Here is a 22,580-nt window from a genome sequence, read left to right as displayed (position 1 = left end):
ACGTCCTCTGCCCTCCAATCACACACAAATCTGAGTTTCATCCCATTGTACCTTATGCGTCACATAAACAAATCTCAGTTTTTCATACAATTTGTAACAGTTAAAAGTAATTCTGGTAAATGTCTGTTTCCAGCCTGTTGGCAGATTTCATTACACTTTGGATGACAAACTGTGCGAGTCTTTGGTAACAGTGATTGGTGTCTTTTATCAGTAAGGACAGAGTAATCCTTTCCTGGGGTGTTACTTTATTTGGTCATTTCTTGTCCCCTGATTCACCAGAGCAGTCATCGTACCTGTCGCTGCCTCCGCACACAGGGAATCCCTTTGTGTCACAAACCAGAAGATTATAGGAATCTAGCTGATATCTGTATGTTGTATAAACTGTCATTGGAATAAGCTACTTTCTATGTCATAGGCCTCTCTCATGTTGTGTTTCTTATATTGCCAAGAACATTGCAGAAGACGCTTATAGCTGCTTGGAAATAATGCGGTTACTTGTCGTGATCATAACAAGGCAAAATAGACTGAATTCTTCTTACATATTACAGAGGAGCAACGAGGAGAAGGAAGAGAAAAGACGACTTTGTTGGAGAATAGATTAAAACATAACTTTTTTTTTTTTCTTTTCTTTAGGTTTTAGAATATAAGGGGAAGAGGTTATTATTCAACCTCCAATAATATTTAAATATAACCAATAATTACAAAACACAGAAAACAATATAGGTCACTGCCAGTCTTTGTTAATACAGGCAAAAGGTGAGTGTTGGAAGTGGTTAGATTAAACACACACACACATATATATATATATATATATATATATATATATATATACACATACACACAGGTATTTGGACAGCCACCGATTGTGCAAGTTGTTGCACTGTAAAAGATGAGAGAGGTCTGTAATTTCCATCATAGGTACACTTCAACTGTGAGAGACAGAATCAGAACAAAAAATTCCGGAAATCACATTGTATGATTTTTAAACAATTTATTTGTATATTCTTGCGGAAAAAAAATATTTGGACAATCAAAAAGTTTAACTCAATACTTTGTAAAGTAACCTCGGTTGGCAATTACAGAGATAAAACGTTTCCTGTAGTTCCTGACCAGGTGTGCACACACTGCAGCAGGTATTTTGGCCCACTCTTCAATGCAGATCTTCTCTAGATGTGTCATGTTTTGGGGCTGTCGTCGGGCAACAGGGACTTTCAACTCCCTCCACAGATTTTCTATTGGGTTGAGGTCTGGAGACTGGCTAGGCCAATCCAGGACCTTGAAATGCTTCACGGAGCCACCCCTTAGTTGCACGGGCGGTGTGTTTGTGGTCATTGTCATGCTGGAAGACCCAGCCACGTTGCATCTTCAATGCTCTTACCGAGGAAAGGAGGTTTTTCCCCAAAATGTCACGATACATGCCCCCATTCATCCTCTCCGTAATACGGATCAGTCATCCTGTCCCCTTTGCAGAAAAGCATCCCCAAAGCATGAGGTTTCCACCCCGATACTTCACAGTGAGTATGGTGTTTTTGGGATGCCACTCATCATTCTTCTCCCTCCAAACATGGCGTGTGGAGTTTATACCAAAAAGTTCTATTTTGGTCTCATCTGACCACATGACATTCTCCCAATCCTCCTCTCGATCATCCAGATGGTCACGGGCAAACTTTAGACGGGCCTGGACATGTGCTGGCTTAAGCAGGGGGACCTTTCGGGCGCTGCAGGATTTGAATCCATGACGACGTAGTATGTTACTAATAGGGGTGTGCACCGGCCACTTTTTGTGTTTTGGTTTTGGATCTGGATCTTTCTTCGTGTTTTGGATCTGGATTGGTTTTGCCAAAACCACTCTTCGGTGTTTTGGGTTCTGGGTTTTGTGTTTTGGATCTGTATTTTTTTTTTTTTTTAAAGCATAAAAACAGCTAAAATCACAGAATTTGTAGGTTTTTCTGCTCCTATGTTATTATTTACCTCAATAACCTTAATTTCCACTAATTTCCAGTCTATTCTGAACACCTCACACCTCACAATAGTGTTTTTATGTCCAAAAGGTTGCACCGAGGTAGCTGGATGACTATGCTAAGCAACACGAGTGGCCGGCACAAACACGTGGCCCATCTAGGAGTGACACTGCAGTGGCAGACAGGATGGCAGTTTGAAAAACTAGGCCCCAAACAGTACATAATGCAAAGAAAAAAAGAGGTGCAAGAATGGAATTGTCCCTGGGCCCTCCCACCCACCCTTATGTTGTATAAACAGGACATGCACACTTTAACAAACCAATCATTTCAGTGCCAGGGTCTGCCACACGACTGTGGCTGAAATGATTGGTTCGTTTGGGCCCCCACAAAACAAGCTGGCAATTAATCTGTCCCTGCACAAACTGGCTCTACGGAGGCAAGATGTCGTCCTCATCCACCGATTCCTCACCCTCTTCAGTGTTGTGTACATCCTCATCCTCACAGAGTATTAATTCGTCCCCGCTGGAATCCACCACCACAGGTCCCTCTGTACGTTCTGGAGGCTGGTCTCCCTGGAAGAGTTGATAATTCATTTTTATGAACATCATCTTCTCCACATTTTGTGGAAGCAACCTCCTACGTCTTTCACTGACAAGGTTCCCGGCTGCACTAAACACTCTTTCGGAGTACACACTGGAGGGGGGGCAACTCAGGTAAAATAGAGCCAGTTTGTACAGGTGCCTCCAAATTGCCTCTTTTTCCTGCCAGTTTAGGTACGGACTGTCTGACATGCCTACTTGGATGCTGTCACCGATGTAATCCTTTAACAGACAGACACATGCTTGTCGCTGCTGCTTTGAGGATGCTGGTGCGGCTACAGCCCACACAATTCACAAAGACAGAAAAAAAAAGAATTTTTTATATTGTTTGGAGTGCACTTTGGGGGTTACAGCACCCTTTAACGGACAAGCCAGCTGGCCCTTTACTTATGACACAGGCGCACGCAGTCGCTGAATGGCAAAAGTGGGCAGAAATTTTTCGGGCCACCCAAAGCGTCTCCTGCACGCCCCTGTCGCTTTTCAGAAAATTCTGCACCACCAAGTTTATTGTGTGAGCAAAACATGGGACGTCCTGGAATTTGCCCAGAAGTAATGCCCGCACAATATTGGTGGCGATGTCAGATATCACAAATCCCCAGGAGAGTCTAAGTGGGGTAAGCCACTGGGCGATGATTTCCCTCAGTTTCTCTAAGAGGTTGTCGGTGGTGTGCCTCTTACTGAAACTGGTGATACACAGCGTAGCCTGCCTTGGAACGAGCTGGTGTTTCTGAGATGCTGCTACTGGTGACGCTGTTGTTGTTGCTGTTTAAGGTGATACATTTACCCAGTGGGCTGTCACAGTCATATAGTCCTTAGTCTGCCCTGTTCCACTTGTCCACATGTCCGTGGTTAAGTGGACATTGGGTACAATCGCATTTTTCAGGACACTTTTTCTAACGTTTCTGTACAGTCTCGGTTTCGCCTGCCTAGTGAAGTGGAATCTAGATGGGATTTGGAACCGGGGACACACTACCTCCAGCAATTGTCTAAATCCCACTGCACTAATGGCGGATACCGGACGCACGTCTAACACCAACATAGCAGTCAAGGCCTCAGTTATACGTTTTGCTTCAGGATGACTGCTGTTGTACTTCATCCTCATCGCTAGGGACTGTTGGAGGGTCAATTGTTTAGTAAAAGTAGTGGTGTTCCTACTTCCTCTCTGGGATGATGAACAACTCCCAGCAGCAGCAACAGCTCTAGGAGGATATGGTTCTTGATCTTTCCCTATTTTATTTTTATCGGAGAAAGTTTGGTCCTCCATTTATGTTATATTGATATATACGTGCGGCTAAGGTGCACACAAACACAGAAATTTTTTTTTAATTTTTGCTGGAGACTAGTGCACTTTGTGGGTTACACCACCCTTTAACGGACAAGCTAGCCGGCCCTTTACTTATGGGACACAGGTGCACGCTTGGCGCTGCTCCTTTGTTGATGCACGTGCAGCCACAGTGCACACAATTCACAAACACAGAAAAAATAATTTTTTTTTTGCTCTTGGGGGGGAGCACCCCTGATGGACAGAGCACCCCCTGGACAACACTACAGCACCCCTTTAGGACTGGGACACTGCACAGTACTTTGGAGTGGACACAGCCCCTATGGACAACTGACTGCACAACACAGTCCAGCCAGCCCCTATGGACTTTAGAGGAGTGGACACAGCCCCTATGGACAACAGCAGCACAGCACAACACAGCCAGCCCCTATGGACTTTGAAGTAGTGGACACAGCCCCTATGGACAACAGCAGCACAGCACAACACAGCCAGCCCCTATGGACTTTGAAGGAGTGGACACAGCCCCTATGGACAACAGCAGCACAGCCCCTATGGACAACAGCAGCACAACACTACACTGCACTACACTACACAGCCCAGCCAGCCCTAACTCCCACCCTCCCTCTTCACTGTCCACAGCCGAGTGAGAAAATGGCGCCGACGTGGGTACCTTATATAGGATCCAAAACCTGCGAGACCCGGAAGGCGGGATGATGACGTTTTGCCTCGTTTTCAGATCCGAGTCAGGCGGGAAAAGTTGAGCCTGACTCGGATCGGCCTCGGATCGCGGGGGCTCGGGGGGGTTCGGATTTCAGAAATCCGAACCCGCTCACCCCTCGTTACTAATGGTAACTTTTCTGACTGTGGTCCCAGCTCTCTTGAGGTCATTGACCAGGTCCCCCCGTGTAGTTCTGGACTGATCCCTCACCGTTCTCAAGAACATTGATACCCCACGAGGTGAGATCTTGCATGGAGCCCTTGGTCGAGGGAGATTGTCAGTGATCTTGTATTTCTTCCATTTTTTAATAATTGTGCCAACAGTTGATCTCTTCTCACCAAGCTGCTTGCCTATTGTCGAGTAGCTCATCCCAGCCTTGTGCAGGTCTATAATTTTGTCCCTGGTGTCATTAGACAGCTCTCTGGTCTTGGCCATGGTGGAGAGGTTGCAGTCTGACTATTTGAGGGTGTGGACAGGTGTCTTTTATACAGTTAATCAGTTCAAACAGGTGCAATTAATACAGGTAACGAGTGAAGGATAGATGAGCTTCCTAAAGTAGTAGTAACAGGTCTGTGAAAGCCATAATTCTTGATGGTTGGTGGTAGGTGTCCAAATATTTATTTTCTGCAAGAATATACGAATAAATTGTTTAAAAATCATACAATGTGATTGCTGGAATTTTTTGTTCTGATTCTGTCTCTCACAGTTGAAGTGTAACCTACGATGGAAATTACAGACCTCTCTCATCTTTTAAAGTGCAATAACTTGCACAATCGGTGGCTGTCCAAATACTTTTTGCCCCACTGTGTGTGTGTGTGTGTGTGTGTGTGTATGTATATATATATATATATATATATATATTAGTGTGTGTGTGTGTATATATAATATATATATATATATATATATATAAATAATTAGTGTGTGTGTGTATATATATATATAATATATATTATTGATTATTCAAAAAACATCCCTTGTCATTGAAAATAATGAAGGAAAACCCTTCCTTTTAATTTTGAAAGAATATCAGATGAACATGTCCACATAGATTCTAGTATACCTGAAGGAGTATTTTGTCAGATGGTTTATCCTGCATACATATGGTTATAGGAGATCATTGTTTGCATTTAGTACCAATATCTTGCAACATGTGACAATACAGTTGCTCTCGAGCAGAGACAATTAGTACCAATATGTTACAATGCGGCAGCACAAGATCCAGCAGAGACAATTAGTACCAATATGTTACAATGCGGCAGCACAAGAGCTGGCAGAGACAATTAGTACCAGTATGTTACAATGCGGCAGCACAAGAGCTGGCAGAGACAATTAGTACCAGTATGTTACAATGCAGCAGCACAAGATCCAGCAGAGACAATTAGTACCAATATGTTACAATGCGGAAGCACAAGATCCAGCAGAGAGACATTTAGTACCAGTATGTTACAATGCAGCAGCACAAGAGCAGAGAGACAATTAGTACCAATATGTTACAATGCGGCAGCACAAGATCCAGCAGAGACAATTAGTACCAATATGTTACAATGCGGAAGCACAAGATCCAGCAGAGACAATTAGTACCAATATGTTGCAATGCGGCAGCACAAGAGCTGGCAGAGACAATTAGTACCAGTATGTTACAATGCGGCAGCACAAGATCCAGCAGAGACAATTAGTACCAATATGTTACAATGCGGAAGCACAAGATCCAGCAGAGACAATTAGTACCAGTATGTTACAATGCGGCAGCACAAGAGCTGGCAGAGACAATTAGTACCAGTATGTTACAATGCAGCAGCACAAGATCCAGCAGAGACAATTAGTACCAATATGTTACAATGCGGCAGCACAAGAGCTGGCAGAGACAATTAGTACCAGTATGTTACAATGCGGCAGCACAAGAGCTGGCAGAGACAATTAGTACCAGTATGTTACAATGCAGCAGCACAAGATCCAGAAGAGACAATTAGTACCAATATGTTACAATGCGGAAGCACAAGATCCAGCAGAGAGACATTTAGTACCAGTATGTTACAATGCAGCAGCACAAGAGCAGAGAGACAATTAGTATCAATATGTTACAATGCGGCAGCACAAGATCCAGCAGAGACAATTAGTACCAGTATGTTACAATGCGGCAGCACAAGATCCAGCAGAGACAATTAGTACCAATATGTTACAATGCGGAAGCACAAGATCCAGCACAGACAATTAGTACCAATATGTTACAATGCGGCAGCACAAGAGCTGGCAGAGACAATTAGTACCAGTATGTTACAATGCGGCAGCACAAGAGCTGGCAGAGACAATTAGTACCAGTATGTTACAATGCAGCAGCACAAGATCCAGCAGAGAGACAATTAGTACCAGTATGTTACAATGCAGCAGCACAGGATCCAGCAGAGACAATTAGTACCAGTATGTTACAATGCGGCAGCACAAGATCCAGCAGAGAGACAATTAGTACCAATATGTTACAATGCGGCAGCACAAGAGCTGGCAGAGACAATTAGTACCAGTATGTTACAATGCGGCAGCACAAGAGCTGGCAGAGACAATTAGTACCAGTATGCTGTAGCAGAGAGACAATTAGTACCAGTATGTTACAATGCAGCAGCACAAGATCCAGCAGAGACAATTAGTACCAGTATGTTACAATGCGGCAGCACAAGATCCAGCAGAGAGACAATTAGTACCAATATGTTGTAGCAGAGAGACAATTAGTACCAGTATGTTACAATGCAGCAGCACAAGATCCAGCAGAGAGACAATTAGTACCAATATGTTGTAGCAGAGAGACAATTAGTACCAATATGTTGTAGCAGAGAGACAGTACCAATATGTGGTAGCAGAGAGACAATTAGTACCAGTATATTACAATGCAGCAGCACAAGATCCAGCAGAGAGACAATTAGTACCAATATGTTGTAGCAGAGAGATAATTAGTACCAGTATGTTGTAGCAGAGAGACAATTAGTACCAGTATGCTGTAGCAGAGACAATTAGTACCAATATGTTGTAGCAGAGAGACAATTAGTACCAGTATGTTACAATGCAGCAGCACAAGAGCCAGCAGAGAGACAGTTAGTACCAATATGTGGTAGCAGAGAGACAATTAGTACCAGTATGTTACAGTGCAGCAGCAGAAGATCCAGCAGAGAGACAATTAGTACCAATATGTTGTAGCAGAGAGACAATTAGTACCAGTATGTTACAATGCAGCAGCACAAGATCCAGCAGAGAGACAATTAGTACCAATATGTTACAATGCAGCAGCACAAGATCCAACAGAGAGACAATTAGTACCAATATGTTACAATGCGGCAGCACAAGATCCAGCAGAGAGACAATTAGTACCAGTATGTTACAATGCAGCAGCACAAGATCCAGCAGAGAGACAATTAGTACCAATATGTTACAATGCGGCAGCACAAGATCCAACAGAGAGACAATTAGTACCAATATGTTACAATGCGGCAACACAAGATTCAGCAGAGAGACAATTAGTACCAGTATGTTACAATGCAGCAGCACAAGATCCAGCAGAGAGACAATTAGTACCAATATGTTGTAGCAGAGAGACAATTAGTACCAGTATGTTACAATGCAGCAGCACAAGAGCAGAGAGACAATTAGTACCAGTATGCTACAATGCAGCAGCACAAGAGCCAGCAGAGAGGCAATTAGTACCAATATGTTGTAGCAGAGAGACAATTAGTACCAGTATGTTACAAGGCAGCAGCACAAGAGCTGGCAGAGACAATTAGTACCAGTATGTTACAATGCGGCAGCACAAGATCCAGCAGAGAGACAATTAGTACCAATATGTTACAATGCAGCAGCACAAGAGCAGAGAGACAATTAGTACCAGTATGTTACAATGCAGCAGCACAAGAGCAGAGAGACAATTAGTACCAGTATGTTACAATGCAGCAGCACAAGAGCAGAGAGACAATTAGTACCAGTATGTTACAATGCAGCAGCACAAGATCCAGCAGAGAGACAATTAGTACCAATATGTTGTAGCAGAGAGACAATTAGTACCAGTATGTTGTAGCAGAGAGACAATTAGTACCAATATGTTGTAGCAGAGAGATAATTAGTACCAGTATGTTACAATGCAGCAGCACAAGATCCAGCAGAGAGACAATTAGTAACAATATGTTGTAGCAGAGAGACAATTAGTACCAGTATGTTACAATGCAGCAGCACAAGAGCCAGCAGAGACAATTAGTACCAGTATGCTGTAGCAGAGAGACAATTAGTACCAGTATATTACAATGCAGCAGCACAAGATCCAGCAGAGAGACAATTAGTACCAATATGTTGTAGCAGTGAGACAATTAGTATCAGTATGTTACAATGCAGCAGCACAAGAGCCAGCAGAGACAATTAGTACCAGTATGCTGTAGCAGAGACAATTGGTACCAGTATGTTACAATGCAGCAGCACAAGATCCAGCAGAGAGACAATTAGTACCAATATGTGGTAGCAGAGAGACAATTAGTACCAATATGTTACAATGCAGCATCACAAGAGCCAGCAGAGAGACAATTAGTACCAGTATGTTACAATGCAGCAGCACAAGAGCACAGAGACAATTAGTACCAATATGTTGTAGCAAAGAGACAATTAGTACCAGTATGTTGTAGCAGAGAGACAATTAGTACCAATATGTTGTAGCAGAGAGACAATTAGTACCAATATGTTGTAGCAGAGAGACAATTAGTACCAGTATGTTACAATGCAGCAGCACAAGAGCACAGAGACAATTAGTACCAATATGTTGTAGCAGAGAGACAATTAGTACCAATATGTTACAATGCAGTAGCACAAGATCCAGCAGAGAGACAATTAGTACCAGTATGTTACAATGCAGCAGCACAAGATCCAACAGAGACAATTAGTACCAATATGTTGTAGCAGAGAGACAATTAGTACCAGTATGTTACAATGCAGCAGCACAAGAGCCAGCAGAGAGACAATTAGTACCAGTATGCTGTAGCAGAGAGACAATTAGTACCAGTATGTTACAATACAGCAGCACAAGATCCAGCACAGAGACAATTAGTACCAATATGTTGTAGCAGAGAGACAATTAGTACCAGTATGTTACAATGCAGCAGCACAAGAGCCAGCAGAGACAATTAGTACCAGTATGTTCTAGCAGAGAGACAATTAGTACCAATATGCTGCAATGCGGCAGCACAAGAGCCAGCAGAGAGACAATTAGTACCAATATGTTGCAATGCGGCAGCACAAGAGCCAGCAGAGAGACAATTAATACCAATATGTTGCAATACAGCAGCACAAGAGCCAGCAGAGAGACAATTAGTACCAGTATGTTACATTGCAGCAGCACAAGAGCCAGCAGAGAGACAATTAGTACCTGTATGTTACAATGCAGCAGCACAAGAGGAGAGAGACAATTAGTGCCAGTATGTTACAATGCAGCAGCACAAGAGCAGAGAGACAATTAGTGCCAGTATGTTACAATGCAGCAGCACAAGAGCCAGCAGAGACAATTAGTACCAGTATGTTACAATGCAGCAGCACAAGAGCTGAGAGACAATTAGTGCCAGTATGTTACAATGCAGCAGCACAAAATCCAGCAGAGAGACAATTAGTACCAGTATGTTACAATGCAGCAGCACAAGATCCAACAGAGACAATTAGTACCAATATGTTGTAGCAGAGAGACAATTAGTACCAGTATGTTACAATGCAGCAGCACAAGAGCCAGCAGAGAGACAATTAGTACCAGTATGCTGTAGCAGAGAGACAATTAGTACCAGTATGTTACAATACAGCAGCACAAGATCCAGCACAGAGACAATTAGTACCAATATGTTGTAGCAGAGAGACAATTAGTACCAGTATGTTACAATGCAGCAGCACAAGAGCCAGCAGAGACAATTAGTACCAGTATGTTCTAGCAGAGAGACAATTAGTACCAATATGCTGCAATGCGGCAGCACAAGAGCCAGCAGAGAGACAATTAGTACCAATATGTTGCAATGCGGCAGCACAAGAGCCAGCAGAGAGACAATTAATACCAATATGTTGCAATACAGCAGCACAAGAGCCAGCAGAGAGACAATTAGTACCAGTATGTTACATTGCAGCAGCACAAGAGCCAGCAGAGAGACAATTAGTACCTGTATGTTACAATGCAGCAGCACAAGAGGAGAGAGACAATTAGTGCCAGTATGTTACAATGCAGCAGCACAAGAGCAGAGAGACAATTAGTGCCAGTATGTTACAATGCAGCAGCACAAGAGCCAGCAGAGACAATTAGTACCAGTATGTTACAATGCAGCAGCACAAGAGCTGAGAGACAATTAGTGCCAGTATGTTACAATGCAGCAGCACAAAATCCAGCAGAGAGACAGTTAGTACCAGTATGCTGTAGCAGAGACAATTAGTACCAATATGCTGCAATGCGGCAGCACAAGAGCCAGCAGAGAGACAATTAGTACCAATATGTTGTAGCAGAGAGACAATTAGTACCAATATGTTGTAGCAGAGAGACAATTAGTACCAGTATGTTACAATGCAGCAGCACAAGAGCCAGCAGAGACAAATAGTACCAGTATGCTGTAGCAGAGACAATTAGTACCAATATGTTGCAATGCGGCAGCACAAGAGCCAGCAGAGAGACAATTAGTACCAATATGTTGCAATGCGGCAGCACAAGAGCCAGCAGAGAGACAATTAGTACCAATATGTTGTAGCAGAGAGACAATTAGTACCAATATGTTGTAGCAGAGAGACAATTAGTACCAGTATGTTACAATGCAGCAGCACAAGAGCCAGCAGAGACAAATAGTACCAGTATGCTGTAGCAGAGACAATTAGTACCAATATGTTGCAATGCGGCAGCACAAGAGCCAGCAGAGAGACAATTAGTACCAATATGTTGCAATGCGGCAGCACAAGAGCCAGCAGAGAGACAATTAGTACCAATATGTTGTAGCAGAGAGACAATTTGTACCAATATGTTACAATGCAGCATCACAAGAGCCAGCAGAGAGACAATTAGTACCAGTATGTTACAATGCAGCAGCACAAGAGGAGAGAGACAATTAGTGCCAGTATGTTACAATGCTGCAGCACAAGAGCAGAGAGACAATTAGTGCCAGTATGTTACAATGCAGCAGCACAAGAGCGAGCAGAGACAATTAGTACCAGTATGTTACAATGCAGCAGCACAAGAGCAGAGAGACAATTAGTACAAGTATGTTACAATGCAGCAGCACAAGATCCAGCAGAGACAATTAGTACCAATATGTTGTAGCAGAGAGACAATTAGTACCAGTATGTTACATTGCAGCAGCACAAGATCCAGCAGAGAGACAATTAGTACCAATATGTTACAATGTGGCAGCACAAGAGCCAGCAGAGACAATTAGTACCAGTATGTTACAATGCAGCAGCACAAGAGCCAGCAGAGACAATTAGTACCAGTATGTTACAATGCAGCAGCACAAGAGCCAGCAGAGAGACAATTAGTACCAGTATGCTGTAGCAGAGAGACAGTTAGTACCAGTATGTTACAATGCAGCAGCACAAGAGCCGGCAGAGAGACAATTAGTACCAGTATGTTACAATGCAGCAGCACAAGATCCAGCAGAGACAATTAGTACCAATATGTTGTAGCAGAGAGACAATTAGTACCAGTATGTTACAATGCAGCAGCACAAGAGCCATCAGAGACAATTAGTACCAGTATGTTACAATGCAGCAGCACAAGATCCAGCAGAGAGACAATTAGTACCAGTATTCTGTAGCAGAGACAATTAGTACCAATATGCTGCAATGCGGCAGTACAAGAGCCAGCAGAGAGACAATTAGTACCAATATGTTGTAGCAGAGAGACAATTAGTACCAATATGTTGTAGCAGAGAGACAATTAGTACCAGTATGCTGTAGCAGAGAGACAATTAGTACCAATATGTTACAATGCAGCAGCACAAGATCCAGCAGAGACAATTAGTACCAGTATGTTACAATGCGGCAGCACAAGATCCAGCAGAGAGACAATTAGTACCAATATGTTGTAGCAGAGAGACAATTAGTACCAGTATGTTACAATGCAGCAGCACAAGAGCCAGCAGAGACAATTAGTACCAGTATGTTACAATGCAGCAGCACAAGAGCAGAGAGACAATTAGTACCAGTATGTTACAATGCGGCAGCACAAGAGCAGAGAGACAATTAGTACCAGTATGCTGTAGCAGAGACAATTAGTACCAATATGCTGCAATGCGGCAGCACAAGAGCCAGCAGAGAGACAATTAATACCAATATGCTGCAATGCGGCAGCACAAGAGCCAGCAGAGAGACAATTAGTACCAATATGTTGTAGCAGAGAGACAATTAATACCAATATGTTGCAATGCAGCAGCACAAGAGCCAGCAGAGAGACAATTAGTACCAATATGTTGTAGCAGAGAGACAATTAGTATCAATACGTTGTAGCAGAGAGACAATTAGTACCAATATGTTGTAGCAGAGAGACAATTAGTATCAATACGTTGTAGCAGAGAGACAATTAGTACCAATATGTTGTAGCAGAGAGACAATTAGTACCAGTATGTTACATTGCAGCAGCACAAGAGCACAGAGACAATTAGTACCAATATGTTACAATGCAGCAGCACAAGAGCCAGCAGAGAGACAATTAGTACCAGTATGTTACAATGCAGCAGCACAAGATCCAGCAGAGACAATTAGTACCAATATGTTGTAGCAGAGAGACAGTTAGTACCAGTATGTTACAATGCAGCAGCACAAGAGCCGGCAGAGAGACAATTAGTACCAGTATGTTACAATGCAGCAACACAAGATCCAGCAGAGACAATTAGTACCAATATGTTGTAGCAGAGAGACAATTAGTACCAGTATGTTACAATGCGGCAGCACAAGATCCAGCAGAGAGACAATTAGTACCAATATGTTGTAGCAGAGAGACAATTAGTACCAGTATGTTACAATGCAGCAGCACAAGATCCAGCAGAGAGACAATTAGTACCAGTATGCTGTAGCAGAGACAATTAGTACCAATATGCTGCAATGCGGCAGCACAAGAGCCAGCAGAGAGACAATTAGTACCAATATGTTGTAGCAGAGAGACAATTAATACCAATATATTGCAATACAGCAGCACAAGAGCCAGCAGAGAGACAACTAATACCAATATGTTGTAGCAGAGAAACAATTAGTACCAATATGTTGTAGCAGAGAGACAATTAGTACCAATATGTTGTAGCAGAGAGACAATTAGTACCAATATGTTGTAGCAGAGAGACAATTAGTACCAATATGCTGCAATGCGGCAGCACAAGAGCCAGCAGAGAGACAATTAGTACCAATATGTTACAATGCAGTAGCACAAGAGCCGACAGAGAGACAATTAGTACCAGTATGTTACAATGCAGCAGCACAAGAGCCGGCAGAGAGACAATTAGTACCAGTATGTTACAATGCAGCAGCACAAGAGCCAGCAGAGAGACAATTAGTACCAATATGTTGTAGCAGAGAGACAATTAGTACCAGTATGTTACAATGCAGCAGCACAAGAGCCAGCAGAGACAATTAGTACCAGTATGTTACAATGCAGCAGCACAAGAGCAGAGAGACAATTAGTACCAGTATGTTACAATGCAGCAGCACAAGAGCCAGCAGAGAGACAATTAGTACCAATATGTTGTAGCAGAGAGACAATTAATACCAATATGTTGCAATGCAGCAGCACAAGAGCCAGCAGAGAGACAATTAATACCAATATGTTGTAGCAGAGAAACAATTAGTACCAATATGTTGTAGCAGAGAGACAATTAGTACCAATATGTTGTAGCAGAGAGACAATTAGTACCAATATGTTGTAGCAGAGAGACAATTAGTACCAATATGCTGCAATGCGGCAGCACAAGAGCCAGCAGAGAGACAATTAGTACCAATATGTTACAATGCAGCAGCACAAGAGCCGGCAGAGAGACAATTAGTACCAGTATGTTACAATGCAGCAGCACAAGAGCCAGCAGAGAGACAATTAGTACCAATATGTTGTAGCAGAGAGACAATTAGTACCAGTATGTTACAATGCAGCAGCACAAGAGCCAGCAGAGACAATTAGTACCAGTATGTTACAATGCAGCAGCACAAGAGCAGAGAGACAATTAGTACCAGTATGTTACAATGCAGCAGCACAAGAGCCAGCAGAGACAATTAGTACCAGTATGTTACAATGCAGCAGCACAAGAGCAGAGAGACAATTAGTACCAGTATGTTACAATGCAGCAGCACAAGATTCAGCAGAGAGACAATTAGTACCAGTATGCTGTAGCAGAGACAATTTGTACCAATATGCTGCAATGCGGCAGCACAAGAGCCAGCAGAGAGACAATTAATACCAATATGCTGCAATGCGACAGCACAAGAGCCAGCAGAGAGAAAATTAGTACCAATATGTTGTAGCAGAGAGACAATTAATACCAATATGTTGCAATACAGCAGCACAAGAGCCAGCAGAGAGACAATTAATACCAATATGTTGCAATGCAGCAGCACAAGAGCCAGCAGAGAGACAATTAGTACCAATATGTTGTAGCAGAGAGACAATTAGTATCAATACGTTGTAGCAGAGAGACAATTAGTACCAATATGTTGTAGCAGAGAGACAATTAGTACCAGTATGTTACATTGCAGCAGCACAAGAGCACAGAGACAATTAGTACCAATATGTTACAATGCAGCAGCACAAGAGCCAGCAGAGAGACAATTAGTACCAGTATGTTACAATGCAGCAGCACAAGATCCACCAGAGACAATTAGTACCAATATGTTGTAGCAGAGAGACAGTTAGTACCAGTATGTTACAATGCAGCAGCACAAGAGCCGGCAGAGAGACAATTAGTACCAGTATGTTACAATGCAGCAGCACAAGATCCAGCAGAGACAATTAGTACCAATATGTTGTAGCAGAGAGACAATTAGTACCAGTATGTTACAATGCGGCAGCACAAGATCCAGCAGAGAGACAATTAGTACCAATATGTTGTAGCAGAGAGACAATTAGTACCAGTATGTTACAATGCAGCAGCACAAGATCCAGCAGAGAGACAATTAGTACCAGTATGCTGTAGCAGAGACAATTAGTACCAATATGCTGCAATGCGGCAGCACAAGAGCCAGCAGAGAGACAATTAGTACCAATATGTTGTAGCAGAGAGACAATTAATACCAATATGTTGCAATACAGCAGCACAAGAGCCAGCAGAGAGACAATTAATACCAATATGTTGTAGCAGAGAAACAATTAGTACCAATATGTTGTAGCAGAGAGACAATTAGTACCAATATGTTGTAGCAGAGAGACAATTAGTACCAATATGTTGTAGCAGAGTGACAATTAGTACCAATATGCTGCAATGCGGCAGCACAAGAGCCAGCAGAGAGACAATTAGTACCAATATGTTACAATGCAGCAGCACAAGAGCCGACAGAGAGACAATTAGTACCAGTATGTTACAATGCAGCAGCACAAGAGCCGGCAGAGAGACAATTAGTACCAGTATGTTACAATGCAGCAGCACAAGAGCCGGCAGAGAGACAATTAGTACCAGTATGCTGTAGCAGAGAGACAATTAGTTCCAGTATGTTACAATGCAGCAGCACAAGAGCCGACAGAGAAACAATTGTTATTCATGTAGCAAGAAAAAAACAAACAGAAAAACAAATCCCTAAAGTTTTTTTCACTTGGTGGATAGAAGACAGTTCCTGCTGAAAGATGTATTACATGAAATTAGTCAGCAGTAGAGATCGATTTGGGTTTCAAAACTGGTAATGCAGAGTGCAATGTAGTAACCACATTTATTAGGTATATACTAATTGCTTACGGCGGAGCTTCACCCTGCTTAGTGAGGAGGACCGTCAATATTTTTTACCCTTAATAAATGTGCTGTATAAAATACACATCAAGCATAATTGACACAGGTTTAGGTTAATAGAGATTTGACTCACTGCAAGGAACACACAGTTTAAACCTTTAGTAGGTTGACAGACACCAGGCAGGTGAATCCCCTTTCACTTCTGCTGTCTGATCACCATACATATAGTAGAGGGTGATAGATGAGAGAGTGGAGAGGCCCTGCCTGCCTGTGGTGAAAGATAGTTGGAAATGCACTTCTGCTGTCTGATCGCCATACATATAGTAGAGGGTGTAGATGAGAGAGTGGAGAGGCCCTGCCTGATAGTTGGAAATGCACTTCTGCTGTCTGATAACCATACATATAGTAGAGGGTGATAGATGAGAGAGTGGTGAGGCCCTGCCTGTGGTGAAAGATAGTTGGAAATGCACTTCTGCTGTGGTGACAGTAACCACCCGTCTGTGGTGGTGTCAGACAGTGCAGCACTAGACGGGGGAGGTCCCAATGAGAGAGAGCATGAACAATGGGGTGTCTAGGAGGGTATGCAATCGGGAAGCCGACTGCCTAAATACCGGCAGCCGGCTTCCCGACTGTCATCCCGGCAAGGGATATGACATCGTAGTGATGCCGGGCGCCGCGAGCGGATAGCCGCGGGGGGGGAGGGTTAGGTTTAGGGTTCCCGGGGGGGACTTAGGGTTAGGCACCCCCCCGGGAGGGTTATGCTTAGTCTAGGGGGAGGGAGGGTTAGGGTTAGGTACCCCAGGGGGGAACTTAGGGTTAGGCACCCCCCCGGGGGACTTAGGTTTAGGCAGCGGGGAAGGGGGTGGTTAGGGTTAGGCACTTAGAGGGGGGATTAGGGTTAGGCACTTGGGGGGGAGGTTAGGGTTAGGCACCCCTAAGGAGGGTTAGGGGGGTTAGGTTAGGTTAGACAATACTTGCCTATCCACGATCGGGATTTCCAGCGCTGTCGGGCTTCCACTGCCGGGATCTCTGCTGATGTCGGCCGGCGGTATTTCATACCAATTCCTCTAGGAGCATGTGCAGTGGTCTGTTTGCAGGTATTGCTGTACTATTTCAATAACAAAGGATAAGGCAAAAGACGCTGGTAGATTACATCACCATCTCCCTGCATAGGTATTTGCTTCAGCGGTCATATTCCAATGGAGATGGCTGCGTCCTTGTTTGCAGGAGATGACGATCATTTTGCCTAGAGGGCTTGTTCACATCGTGTCAGTTGAATTATTGCCCAGCAGAGCTCATACTTTATAGGGTGGTCAATTACAGTAGTTAATTCAATTAATTGGATGTCATGTGATATCATTAGCCTTGTTTATGGCTCATCTGGAGAAAGTTTTTCAAACACACTTTGGGATATACTGTATTTACAAAGGTTCGATTTTTATTCTAGTGTGATTTCACATTCGATTTTCATTCGATTTTGCATTTGGAGATTTACAAAAGGCAAAATCGAATGTAAAATCGAACAAAACTGAATTTCACTAAAAATTGAACATCGGAAAAACATCGGTACTTTTACATAGACTAACACACAAATCCCTTATTTACTATTATTCAATTTGAAATCGAGCACAAAATTGAACTCCAAATCCCCAAATGAATAAACCTGCTTTATAGTTTCAATTTTACCATGAGCAGGTCGGATTGGCGCAGATACATGCATACATCAGTGAGATGCATGCATGTATCTTACTGTAAAAAGCTTAGAAAGAGTTAAAGTTGAAAATAAATAACGTAGGGTCCCGCGTCCCCGGACTTTTCATAGCCAGTCCTGGTTGTGTAAGTACAGGGAAAAAATTGCGTAGGGTTCCCCTTTACTTAGCACCACCAGCACTGGGCTCTGAGCCGGTCCTGGTTCTGGAATTGCAGGGGAAAAAATGCATAGGGTTCCCCAATAATTTTCACAACCATCATTGGACCCTTTATAGCAGGGGGGGGGGGGTAATGTCACAGCCAGGGAAACCCTATCACTGGGTTCTCCAGCCGAAACATTACCCCTGAACGCTAGTCCATCCAAGCCAGTGATCCCTGGGGAGTTGGGGACACCCCAATAAAGGGGTCCTCTTCCAGAGCACCCCAGGCCTAGGCTGATAGCCCGGGGCTATTCCCACCATCCATGTGTGGTGGGTGGCGGGTTGATAGTACTGTAAGTGTAGTGTAAAAAGAGATAAGTGTAAGCATTGTCTTTATAGTAGAACTGCAGGTCCCAGCAAGTCTCTGCCGCATGCTGGTACTTGGAGAACCACAAGTACTAGCATTAAGGGCCCGCTGGTACCTGTAGTTCACCTGTAAAGAAATGTTTACAAGAAAACACAATACACACCGTGACAGTATAGTTTTATTACATACATACACATACTCTCCTACATTACCTGGACTGGTCCCCTTCTCCCCGTAGGCATCCATGGTCTTGGTAAAATAGAAAAAAAGATAAACGCGAGCCACGCAACAGGTAACAATCATGATGGTTGTTACCTCCCGAATGAAGAGCTCAGACGCGGCTTCTCCCTTTGTAGAGCAGTGTCTGAGCGTTCATTGGCTGTGAGGGGTCAGTCCCCGCCTCTCAGCCAATGAACGGCTCCCTCCATATTAGGGTCCTGCAGATTCATTCGACACAAAGTATTGAATAATGTATATAATGTATATGACTGCCAAGAGTTTGGATGCATTACATTGTGGAGTTTCATTATACCAATACTAGAATTAGCAGTTACAATGATGATGATAAAGATTTGTGATAACCTTTTGTTTTCATTTATTCCATGAGGTAGAACGATGATTATATAGGAGAGATTTCCTCCAATGCACTGGTGGGCGAGAGAATTTGTTGCAATAAATAGGGGATTATTGTAGTACTGGATAGAATCATGATATATATGTGATATGATGTTAGTTCATAGTATACATCCTGTTGGTATTGCGGTTAGCAAGTGTCATAGATAGGACTATGCTCTGTCTTTTCATAAGGTTCTGAACGCTACAGGTACTGTAGGGTGGGGATTCTATATAATATAAGAACATTTGTCTTTTGGGCAGTGATCTATAATGATATATTAAGATGGTGGGGAATATATGTAAGAAAGGGCAGTCATTTGCTGATAAGGATAGTAAAGGCAATTCTTGAATTAAAGCCAACATGAGGGTATAAAGTGATCTTAAATAGACATACAGTGCATCCGGAAAGTATTCACAACGCTTCACTTTTTCCACATTTTGTTATGTTACACCCAAAATTCTACACACAATACCCCATAATGACAACGTGTAAAAAGTTTTGCAAATTTAATTAAAAAAGACACTAAGAAATCACATGTACATAAGTATTCACAGCCTTTGCCATTAAGCTCAGAATTAAGCTCAGGTGCATCCTGTTTCCACTGATCATCCTTGAGATGTTCCTACAGCTGAAAACCTGCTCCAGAGCACTCTTGACCTCAGACTGGGGCGACGGTTTATCTTTTAGCAGGACAATGACCCTAAGCACACAGCCAAGATATCATAGGAGTGGCTTCAGGACAACTCTGTGAATGTCCCTGAGTGGCCCAGCCAGAGCCCAGACTTGACTCCAATTGACCATCTCTGGAGAGATCTGAAAATGGCCGACGCTTCCCATCCAACCTGATGGAGTTTGAGAGGTGCTGCAAAGAGGAATGGGCGAAACTGCCCAAGGATAGGTGTGCCAAGCATGTGGCATCATATTCAAAAAGACTTGAGGCTGTAATTGCTGCCAAAGGTGCATCAACAAAGTATTGAGCAGAGGCTGTGACGACTTATGTACATGTGATTCCTTAGTTTCTTTTTTTTTTATTATTAAATTTGCAAAAATCGCAAAAAAACTTTTTACACGTTATCATTATGGGGTATTGTGTGTAGAATTTTGAGGACAAAAATGAATTTATTCCATTTTGGAATAAGGCTGTAACATAACAAAATGTGGAAAAAGTGAAGCGTTGTGAATACTTTCTGGATGCACTGTAGGTAATGATGGAAAGACAGGATGGTGGGATTAGTGTTTTTAAATGAAGGTGCCGTAATTGATATATTTATTGAGTCCATTAGGTGCTAGGGCTCCAAGTTTAAATGTCCAAAAGCTTTCCCATTTGAGGAGTTCCCTAGTCAGATCACCACCTCTGATTCCGAGGCGTATTTCTTCCAATCATTCGCTTTCATTAGTCGAAGGTCACCCTGATGTTTGTAGTGAAAATCTTTAGCTACTACTGTTAGTTGTTTCATTTTTATTAAGTCTAAGCTGGCATTCCTTACTCCCCCTACATGTTCCAGAATGCGCTGTTTCAGCATTCTAGTGGTCATTCCTACATATCTTGCTCCACACTCCACACTAGTCCATGCGTCGGGATTTCGACGCCGGTCATTTAACCCTTGCCAGGATTATACAGTCGGGAAGCCGGCGGTGTTTCCCATTGCAACATATTGGTACTGTCTCTCTGCTGGCTCTTGAGCTGCTGCATTGCAACATATTGGTGCTAAGACTTAAATTTGACTAAGATTCGCGATTGGTCGAGATGACAATCTCGGGTGATTTTAGTAATGATTTTCATCTCGCAAATTTACTAACGGCAAAGTCGGGTGAGTTAGAGAGAGATTTCTCTCTTCTCAATCGTAAAACTCGGGTGAAATCACCATCTGGCCAACTCGGAAGTACTTAAAATTTCTCTCAGATCTCTCAAATTTACCAAGAATCTGGATGACAAGCTCGGGTGAGATGACCGCAAACTCTCTGCCAAACTCACTTTTCAAACTCCCCTCTTGAGCTGCGAGATTGGCAGAAGCATACACAAATCATTGTAATTTGTATATGTTTCTGCCCATAAACAGTTGACTTAGGGTCAATTTTTTTTTAAAAATGACGTAGGGTCCCGTCCCCCCCCCCCAAAAGCCTAACAGGCCCTGGACTTGACAGCCAGTCCTTGTTCAGAAAATTAGGGGAAACTAGATGAGTAGGGTTCCACCATAATTTAGGAACCAGCACTTGGCTGCAGGGCCAGTCCTCGTTTTAAATACAGTGGGGGGGGGGGGAAATTGCGTAGGGGACCCCCTATATTTAGATCCAGCACCAAACCGATCAGGGTGTAATGCCACAGCCAGGAGACCCTATTACCAGGTCTCCAGGGCCAAAGCATCCCCAAGCCGGTCAGGCCAAGCCGAGGATCTCAGAGGTGGTGGGGACCCCCGAAAAAGGGGTCCCCCCTCTCCCGAAACCCCAGACTTGGTCTGAAGCTGGGGCTCTTCCCAGCACCCCTGGGCTGTGTTATGGGGTTAATAAAGTGTAAAATGGAAGTAGACTATTGTATTTTACAGTGGAACTACAGGTGCCAGATATGTTTAAAACCAGCATTATTTTCAATAACAAGGGATGTTTTTTGAATGATCAATAATAGATATATATAATGTGTTGAATCTAACCACTTACAACACTCGCCTTTTGCCTGTATTAATAAAAATTGGCCTCTTGATTTCTAGGTTTGTTTGTAATTATTGGTTGTATTTAAATATTATTGGAGGTTGAAAAATAACCTCTTCCCCTTATATTCTAATACCTAAAAAAATTAAAGTTAAGTTTTAATCTATTCATACTACAAGATGCCTCCAACAAAGGGCCGTATTCTATTGCCGTCGAAAAGCCGAGATCGCTGAAAAGTTCTCGCTGGTGACGTAATTTCGCCAGGCCAGAACTTTTCCCTGTATTCAATTGCAAAGACTGCACCTTGTAACCAGCGGAAAAGATTCGCCTATGAAAGTAGGCGAGAAAAAGTGCAGCATTGGGGGTTTGGGGTGCAAAGTTGCGGCAACTCCCCTGCAGCCTTGGGACAGTCCCCCAAAGGTAAACTGCGTAAAAAAAAGTTTAAAAAAGACTTGGGGGACAAACTTTAAAACTAGCGAAATAGACTCCAGGGGGTCCCCCAATTATGGCCAAGCTGTTTTTCGATTGCAGGTGTTTGCTGAAGGTGCGTTTTTTAAGTTTTTTAAAAAAAATGTACTTTAGCGATTTTCAACCATGCTTGCACCCATTTTCATGAACCCCAAATTTGCTGGGACTACTTATTTTTGGGG

The 22,580-nt window shown here is 43.1% G+C and overlaps 1 protein-coding gene across 4 annotated transcripts in view; it reads left to right on the top strand.

Annotated features, from left to right (window-relative positions):
- Nucleotides 1-22,580, top strand: part of PTPRO (protein tyrosine phosphatase receptor type O) — a 640,592-nt gene that overhangs the window by 494,105 nt on the left and 123,907 nt on the right. The window lies entirely within an intron of this gene.

Source organism: Taudactylus pleione, unplaced genomic scaffold (genome assembly GCF_031769625.1).
Source record: "Taudactylus pleione unplaced genomic scaffold, aTauple2 ptg001061l, whole genome shotgun sequence".
Classification (NCBI taxonomy): Eukaryota; Metazoa; Chordata; class Amphibia; order Anura; family Myobatrachidae; genus Taudactylus; species Taudactylus pleione.
This window is presented reverse-complemented; position numbering and strand designations above follow the sequence as displayed.